Source organism: Bolinopsis microptera, chromosome 5 (assembly GCF_026151205.1).
Source record: "Bolinopsis microptera isolate Bmic1 chromosome 5, MBARI_Bmic_1.0, whole genome shotgun sequence".
NCBI lineage: Eukaryota > Metazoa > Ctenophora > Tentaculata > Lobata > Bolinopsidae > Bolinopsis > Bolinopsis microptera.
In genome coordinates, this window is record NC_087076.1 from 2,789,938 (window position 1) to 2,799,270 (window position 9,333).

The window sequence follows — 9,333 nt, forward strand, 5'->3', positions numbered from 1 at the left end:
TCGGCTGTAATCATGGTGTCTGGAACATGTACCGTTGTTTCAGTTTCCTCTTCTGAGAAAATAAATTATTCCTCATTTGTTGTCAAATTTGTTAATAATTTAACGGGTGATACTCGTAAAATATTTGTTCCAAATATTTTACCGTCGACGAGTTCAACTCGGCGCACGTCTTGCTAGGTTATAAACCTATAATTCATAATTGATAATATAATAAGGCCTCATTGCTCATTTTGCAAGATCACTATACTGTTATCCCAATTGACACACGTTGTAGGTTTAAAACCTACCAGGACGCGCGCCGAGTTGGACTCGTCGACGGTAAAATATTTGGAACAAATACAAAATATTTTACGAGTATCACCCGTTAAAACTGCATTTTACTTACTATACTGGGCGGCGCGGCGCTCAGCCTGTCATATAAATAGCCTGGTGTCCCCAGGTAAAACTGCACGAGAGAGGTATAACGATATAATACAACGTGTAGCTTACCTGAGGACCCCCGACCCCAGGCTATTATGTTCTTACTGGGCCGCGCTCAGCCTGTCATTCCGCCAAATCTTAATGAACATAATAGCCTGTCATTCCGCCAAATCTTAATGAACATAATAGCCTGGGGTCCTCAGGTAATTATGTTCATAAACATAAAGATTCGGCGGAATGACAGGCTGCAAGCGCCGCCCAGTAACGTGTAGCAAGCCCTATTTTACATATATTAGATGTCATTTGGGGTGATTCGGAATTGGGAATCAGCCTTCGAAAATATTACATTGATTGAAATTGGTTTCAACTGTCGGGGGGCCTTTTAAAAAAATCTCGAAGATCGAGTGTACTGTGTACTGTGTAAAGCTTGATTTAGCACGCTCGTTTATATTAATGTCCGTTTGGCATTTCAATTATGTCCGCGCCGTTCACGCAATGTTCATTCAATTACGTCCGATAAGGTAATATGTACAATTTGTTCTAATCGACTATATTTTCGGTTGTGTAAGCAGTAAGAGTACTAACATAAAGGTACCTTTCATTTTACTTTTCCTAAGAAATACGACTACGTTATCGGACCTTATTTGGACGGACATTAATTGAACGCTGGAGGCCCTAACGGTCAGCTTTAAATTAATTAATTTCCGTTCAAATAAAGTCCGTTCATTTAAGGTCCGTCCAAGTTAGGACCGTAAAATTTTTATTCCAAAATTTTTCCACCTTGAACTTTTTGTCCAGAATATGACAACTACAAACTATGAGAACTTTAATGTGCCGTAAGTTAAAGGTTCTCCTTGGTCTACCGGAGGCACAGAGAACTTTACTAGTAGTAGTATTATACAACATATATATGCTGTAGCGCGATGCACTACTAGGGCCGCGCGCGCATCCAATAATGAATAATGCTAATATCGCCACCTTATGCAGATCGGCGAGATGCGAAGGATTGACATTGTGAATAGTATATGATGTTTCCAGGGTAACTTTGGAGGACTTCGCCGCTTCGACGCGCCGCGCAAACTAGCATTATTGCTTCGCATCCGTCGTCGATCGTTGCTCTGCTTCGCAGAGCAACGATCTCGACGGATTGACATTGTCAATCAAGGGTCACTTAATTTGGTGGGAAAAGTTAACAAAATTATGGCACGCAACAACATAGTTCATGAGCGCGCTAGTACCCGCTAATAGTCAGTGTAATAATGCGCCAAGCTTGATTATATTGGCGATGTCAATCCGTCCGAGATCGTTGCTTTGCAAAGCAGAGCAACGATCGACGAAGCAAGAATGCTAATTTGCGCGGCGCGTCGAAGCGGCGAAGTCCGCCAAGCGCCAGCACAGAACTTTTTTCTCCGATTTCGATAAATTTGGTACCAAAATTTGTCTAAAAATGTGAATAAAATAAATCCACCGTGTAGCAATTTTCGCTAAAATGCTACACGGCGCTTGTTTTATTTGCCGCGCGTGCTTTTTTTTGCGCAAATTTTTATTTTTTGGCCTATAACTTTCACATTCCAGTTATTAACACATAATTATTATGGCATCGTAATCAGCTCATCGAGACAAAACTTTTAGTACTAATCTTTTAAGATTTAAAGGAAAATTATTTTCAAAATTTTTCAATCTGAACACAAGGTGTGAAATTTTGAACAAATTTTTGAAAAATTTGGTGCTTCAAATACTATAATTTTGGTACCAAAGGTTGCGTCTGAGTAAGCTCATTACGATACTGTAATAATTATTTCAAAATATTCAATATTTTAGGAGTCATAGGCATTTTAAGCACTAAATTACCCATTTTTCGTCCTTTGTACATTACTTTAATATTCTTATAATGCACAGGAGGCCCACATATAGCTCGACGTTATTTTGCTACACGGTGAATTTGCAATATTCACACTTAGAGGCAACTAGAACTTTTGTTACCAAATTTATCAAAATCACAAATCAGAGACAAAAAATTCTGTGCCAGCTCATGGCGCTTATTACATAGACTATAATATGACAAACTTGTTCCAGCCTCTTATCTAGATATTACGCTTAATCGTGTTGCCAAGGACATTTTCCGACGTTTTTATAGTTCATATTACTTTGATACATGTTTCGTATCCCAATATCATTCGGCGGGGCGCGCTTCGCGCCTGACGAGGGGCATGCAACGTATGTCAAATATAACTCAGGGGAGGTAATGGAACAGTGCTAGGAAAGCTCCACGTGATGTTAAGGTTTACCTAAAGTTGTTTAAGATAAAACCACTTCACGCCGAATGGTTGACATACGTTGCATGCCACTTTTCGCCACTTTTCACTTTTGGGATACGAAACATACTATCAACCGAATGGCTTGTAAAAGTTAAAACGCTGAAATGCAGGAACGGGGTAGTTTGATTTTTTAAAAAGGTTTCCATAAAGCTAGAAATCACTGATGCTTTAAGCATGGACTATTTCATGCACGAAAACCCATTTGATGAAGATGATATGTGATATTAGACACTGATCATGTACACATATTTTAACATTCTCACTGCTTAACGTCTGTTTTTCTTACTTACTGTATAAAAATGTATTTTAAAATCATTTGCTGAAATAAAAAAAAACGTCAAAAAATTTAATGTCCGTTCAAATAAGGTCCAATAAGGTAATTATAACTGACTGATCAGTGAATTAGCAAAGGGTCCACGATGTAGCTGAACCATAAAATCAAATATTTTACCTTCACACGTAACTTTTGAGCCCAATTACCTCCCCTGCCGTCATTTTGACATGCAGCCGACAACCCATATTGGTTAAACGTTTCCGTGGCATTGGATGCAGTAAAACATTCTGTGTTGTATTGGACTGCGAAGACAGAGAAGCCTTGTTCCTTGGCGAAGTTGTAGCAGTCTTCAATCGGTGTATTTGAGTTGAATCTGATGCCTCCAGCTATTGCTCTGGTAGGAGCGTCAGTCCAGCAGCCCAGACTCTGAGGACTGCATTCACCTTCAGGAGTTGGTTTCTCTGATGGATTTGATTATAGTTACAAGTTTCAATGAGAGCTTTAATTTGATATAATAATCTACAGAGTAACTGCACTTCTATCATCACAGTGCTGGCAAGCATGACCGTGCCTCTTATATTCACTATACTATTTACCCTCTTCACTAATATACCCCCTTTACTATTATACCCTCTTAATTGTTTTTCAGGCAATTAGTTTTTCGTCAAGTAGTTCAGCAGACATATTTTAAGTTCAAAACATTCTAATTCAATGTCAAAGATGACAGGAATAAGAAATAATTCTGTGGAGATTTTTAAGAATTTTGGGGGGGGGGGGGGGGGGCCAACCATATTAAAGTATATTAAAGTATATCCCCGGGTCAAAATCGGAAAAAATCCTACATTTTAATATACTTTAATATACCTACAATTAGTAGATTAGAAGATAAGCCATTTGCTAGTCCCCTGAACTCATACTTCATATATTTTGGCTCATAAATTGGTCAAGTATCAATATCTTTGAACAAGACTTACTTTACATGAAAGGTAAATCTAATCCATACATTAAATAAAACAAAATTTTTCACATAATTTTTTATAATGTAGGGATAGACACTCCCCATATTAAAGTATATTAAAGTATATCCCGGGTCAAAATTGGAAAAAAAACCTACATTTTAATATACTTTAATATGGTTCAAAATTTTAATGGAGAAAATGTAGGTATATTAAAGTATATTAAAGTATATTAAAGTATATTAAAGTATATTAAAGTATATCCCCGGGTCAAAATTGGAAAAAATCCTACATTTTAATATACTTTAATATGGTTGCCCCCCCCCCCCCCCCCCAATTTTACATAAAATACGCCCCAGCACTGTTATACGAAATTCGGTAAAAAACCCAAAATCGCCATATTCAGGTGCCTTAAAAACCATGTTAAAATTGACTTAGAGATCTGAAACTTTGCAGGGCATCTAGACGTTGACCAAATCGACAACAAAAAGTTTCAAGTTTCAGGAGCATTGGAAAGTGGGTTTTCTAGAACCCCTGTTTTACGACAGATTGCCGTGTATATATATAATATTCAGGGATAGACGCTTTGTCAGTCATTGTAGCCTGTATTTAATTGTAGATTCAAAAGTATAAAAGATACAGCCATTTCCGACCACAGGTCTTAAAGATAATTGCTAAAATGTTTATTTTTAATGGACATTAATTGAACGCTGGAGGCCCTAACAGTCATCTTAATGTCCATTCAAATAAAGTCTGTTCATTTAAGGTCCGTTGAATTTTTTTCCAAAATGTTTCCACTTCGAACTTTTTGTCCAGAATATGACAACTATGAGAACTTTATTGTGCCGTAAGTTAACGACGGAAAGGTTCTCCTTGGTTTGCCAGAAGCACAGAAAACTCTACAAGTATATGATGTTTTCAAGGGTCACTTGGCGGAAAAAGTCAACGAAATTATGGCACTTAACAACATAGTTCATGAGCTAGTCCCCGCCAACATGACAAACTTGTTCCAGCCTCTCGATATTACGGTAAACCCAGTGACATAAAGTGAGGAATCTAAGAATCTAATTCCTAGCCATATTAATTTCCATAGCCACGCCGACTAATTTTTGTCAACAAAATTATTAAATCAACTTTAAAATAGTCGCGGTTGTTACACACTGTAACGCCGCGCACTGTACTTTAATTCTATATTTATCCGAGAAGATGTTCGAATCGAGCGCAAATGCCAGATTCCTGCAGATTCCTAGTTCTTGCGCTTAACTTGCGCGTTACCAAATAATCCAAGATATTCCTGTCAGGATCCAAGATTTTCCTACTACCAGTATGGTAGTATGGACTGTTTGGTAGTATGGTAGTATGGTAGTTGCAGGAACGCGCGAAGACGTATATGTAAATATTACAAAAGCGTACATGGAATCGTAGCCTAGTTGGTTCATCCGTCGGTACAATGTTCTTATCTCTGAACATGAATCAGAAACTCAAAACTGTGAAGTTAGCAGTGTGACTGAACTTAATAGCAACCCATCTCTTGTGAATTCTTCTGATGTTAACAAACAATCTTCAACCAGTGTTAACGTTGTGGGTAAGTCCATCAATCCATATCATGATTTGAGTCGAGGTGTATTCAGGTTTGTTGATACTCTCAAGTTGGATATGGAAACACAATACACACAAACGTTTAACAATAGGGCTGTAGCATACTATGGGGATTTCCCATATGCCTACAATGGAGGCTTCCATAACACGAGGCCGTTAAATGACAATCCCTTATTAAAGTCTATTTTAGAACGTTTACGCTCACAGTTCCCAAGTCTGATATTTAACAGCGCCATGATCACTAAGTATGAAAATGGCAAGCAAGGAATACCATTCCATTCAGATGATGAGAGGTCCATATCACCAGGCTCCATGATTTCCACCATATCGTTAGGAGCAACAAGAGTCCTCAGTTTTAGGTCTAAAAGCAAAGTCCACGTTGCCAATCTTACTCTCTCCCATGGCGACATAATGATTATGACCAGAAAATCTCAGGACAGCTTTGAACACAGCCTTATTCAGGACCATACTGATGACATGAGAATTAGCATTACTCTGCGCCAGATTGATGGCAGTGCAACCTTGTCTGCTCCACCCGATACCTCAAGTAAGCCTTTCGTTACTGTAGGAGAAACTGAACCCTCAATCAAAGGGAAATCATCACCCAACAAAATCACTCATAAGAGCACCGTATCCCCTGCTTCAGTCAAAAGCAAATCCCTTGCTGTGTATGTTAGCTCAAGCCAGGGACAAAAGGATTTCGCGGCATGTACGAAATCGCGAAATTTCCCATTCTCCGCGACAAATTTTATGTATAGTTTAATGTATAGCCTGTTAAATTTTGCGGTATCGCGAAATTTGGCCAAAATAATCGCGAAATCCTTTTGTCCCTGGCTCAAGCATGTTCTCCAAGTTAGATGCTACAAAACTATCCTCTGCTCATCAAGAAGCACATGTATTTCACTATCCTGGTGGCATTGCAAACGGTATCAATGAACGCTTCCACTCAGATGAAAGAAAGAGGTCAATTGATGCAAATAATGTGAAGACCATCGTACTCATGTGTGGAACTAATGATGTGGACTTAATCCTAGAGAGTCCTCGACACATGAGGAATAGATTATTGTCACCCGATGAGTTCACAGGAAAAGCAAAGGCCCTTGATAACACCAATCGCTCTATTGATAATCTGATCCAGTCACTTCACTCGTGGGCTCCAGCTGCAAAAATTAAGATCATAAACATTTTACCAAGAGAAAGTTTTGCTAGAAATAAAGTGATAAATGACATCAATATCTTTTTATCTAAGATTCCTTCCAAATACTCGTTTGTTAGCTTTATACCCACAGAGATGAATCGATTTTTGTTTAGTGATAGATCTGGATTTAGGAAATCATCTTGTTTTAATAGTAGATTTGGGGAAGACAATGTGCATCTAAACAGCGATGGTATCTTTAAACTAGCAAAGCACATCAAGTACCATGCTCACCATTGAAATCGACATGACATTTCCACCTGAATATTTATTTTGATTTCAAGTTTAAAACTTTTCTATTGAAAATATTTACAGGCGGATAATTTTCACCTGATTTTAGTTTAATCAGACACAACGACTAACACGTTCTGTGAAATGACAAATATTCACAACTCAGCTGACAAATTTCATAACCTTTGCATTGGTCACTGTAACATTCAAGGTGGTCTCCTAAATTTAGCTAAAAGTAATGAACTTACTCAACTCATTCGAGATCATAAGCTAGACATACTTTCCCTAAATGAGATGAATCTTAATGATACTATTGACACAGACACCATAAATATTCCTTCCTCCTTCAACATTATGCGATGCGACAGGCCAAACAGTTCTAGGGGTGGTTATGGCTTAATGATAAACAAAAAACTAGCTTACACAGAATTAGTTATGGATAGTAAGCTTGATAACATTGAAGCATTATGGGTGAAGCTTAAGAATAGCAAGATCAATGTTTGCTGCTTCTATCGCTCTGGAAATTATTGCAGTGTTGATAACTTTATTGAGTACATTCATTTTTGCATGAAAAAATTGAACGGGAAAAAGGTTATCTGGATTGGGGATATAAACATTGACCAGAATAATATCTCATCAACCCAGTACAAAAAATTAGATATGACCTTGAGATGTTACAATCTAGTTCAAACCATTCAAGGGATAACTAGAGTTGCTAAACGTGGAGACAATTTTACCCAGACTACTATTGATGTAATATTCACTAACTGTTATGCAGATTTTGTTCAATCTTCTGTTCTTGATTCAAACGTATTGGGGATCATCAAGCTATTATGTGTGAGATAGATTGTAAAGTACCTATAGCTCCTAAATTTGAAAAGGTTGAAATTAGAAATCATTGTAAACGTAATGTTAAACAATTCTTAGACTATCTAGATACCTGTTCTGATTACAGTCCACTATTGGAAAGTACAGATGTTGAAGCTATCACTGCTGGCCTTTGTCATCATATTGAACAGGCATATGCAACCTTCTTCCCTTGCAAGACCATAGAAAGGCATGAAAAGTTCATACATAAACCTTCTACTGAACTTTTAAATGCCATTAATCATACACATTTTCTTCTAAAGAAATTCCGTAAAAAGAAGGATAAGAGAGACAATGGAAATTGCAATAAATGTGGTATATGTAGCAAATGTATAAAGTGTAATGAGGCCTGGGATTGCTACAAGATTCAGAGAAATATTAGAAATAAATTAGCTAAAACCTGCAAAAAGGCTAATGTAATCGATGATCTACAAGTTAAAAGTGCCAAGAATGATCTTAAAGTGGTATGGAAAACTATCAAACTGGCATCAAATATGACCCCTGGTACAACTAATTGTCAAACTATCAATGAGAATGATCCTGAGCTATTTAACTTTCATTTTGCAAATGTTGGATCAAGATTACAAAATCAGGCCCCCAGTATTGAAAGAGTTAGTTTTACTGATTTTTTACCTCCTAGAACTAACATCTCATTTGATAGATTCCAAGAAATAAATGAAACTGATATCCTAATGTATGTCGAAACGCTCAAGAATGACAAGGCCTCATATGACGATGTGCCTCTATTTTTACTTAAGCAAGCTGTACCACACATAGTTGAGCCACTGACCCATATTGTCAATTTGAGCCTTAATACAGGTGTTGTACCAACCCTTTGTAAAAAATCTAGAGTAACTCCCATCCATAAGGCAGGAATGAAAGATGATCCTAATAATTACAGACCAATATCCATCCTTCCACTTGTAGGAAAACTTATAGAATACTTTGTCGGCAAGCAACTCACTGATTACATGGAAGAGAACAAACTTTTCATCCGGCATCAATATGGCTTTCGGAAAAATCACTCCACAACTTATTTGATGTACGATCTGATGGACGAAATATATATGAGTAAATCTAAGTCTTATAAACCAGGAATCATCTTTCTTGATCTTAAGAAGGCCTTTGACACAGTGAATCATGAAATATTGCTTCAAAAATTGGCATATTATGGAATTGGTGGCATTGCTTTAACCTGGTTTAAGAACTTCTTATCTTGTAGATATCAATGCACTAGGATCAATGGCAAACTGAGCTCATTTTTAGAAGTTCTGAGTGGTGTACCACAAGGAAGCATCATTGGGCCTATATTATTTAGTATCTTCATAAATGACATCATTTATGCCTGTAACCTATCTAAGCCCTTTCTATTTGCAGATGATGGTGCACTATTCTTTGATCAAACCTGCAGAAGCACATTTATAAACATGAAAATAGAACTTATGACAATCTTTAAATGGCTCAGTGTAAATA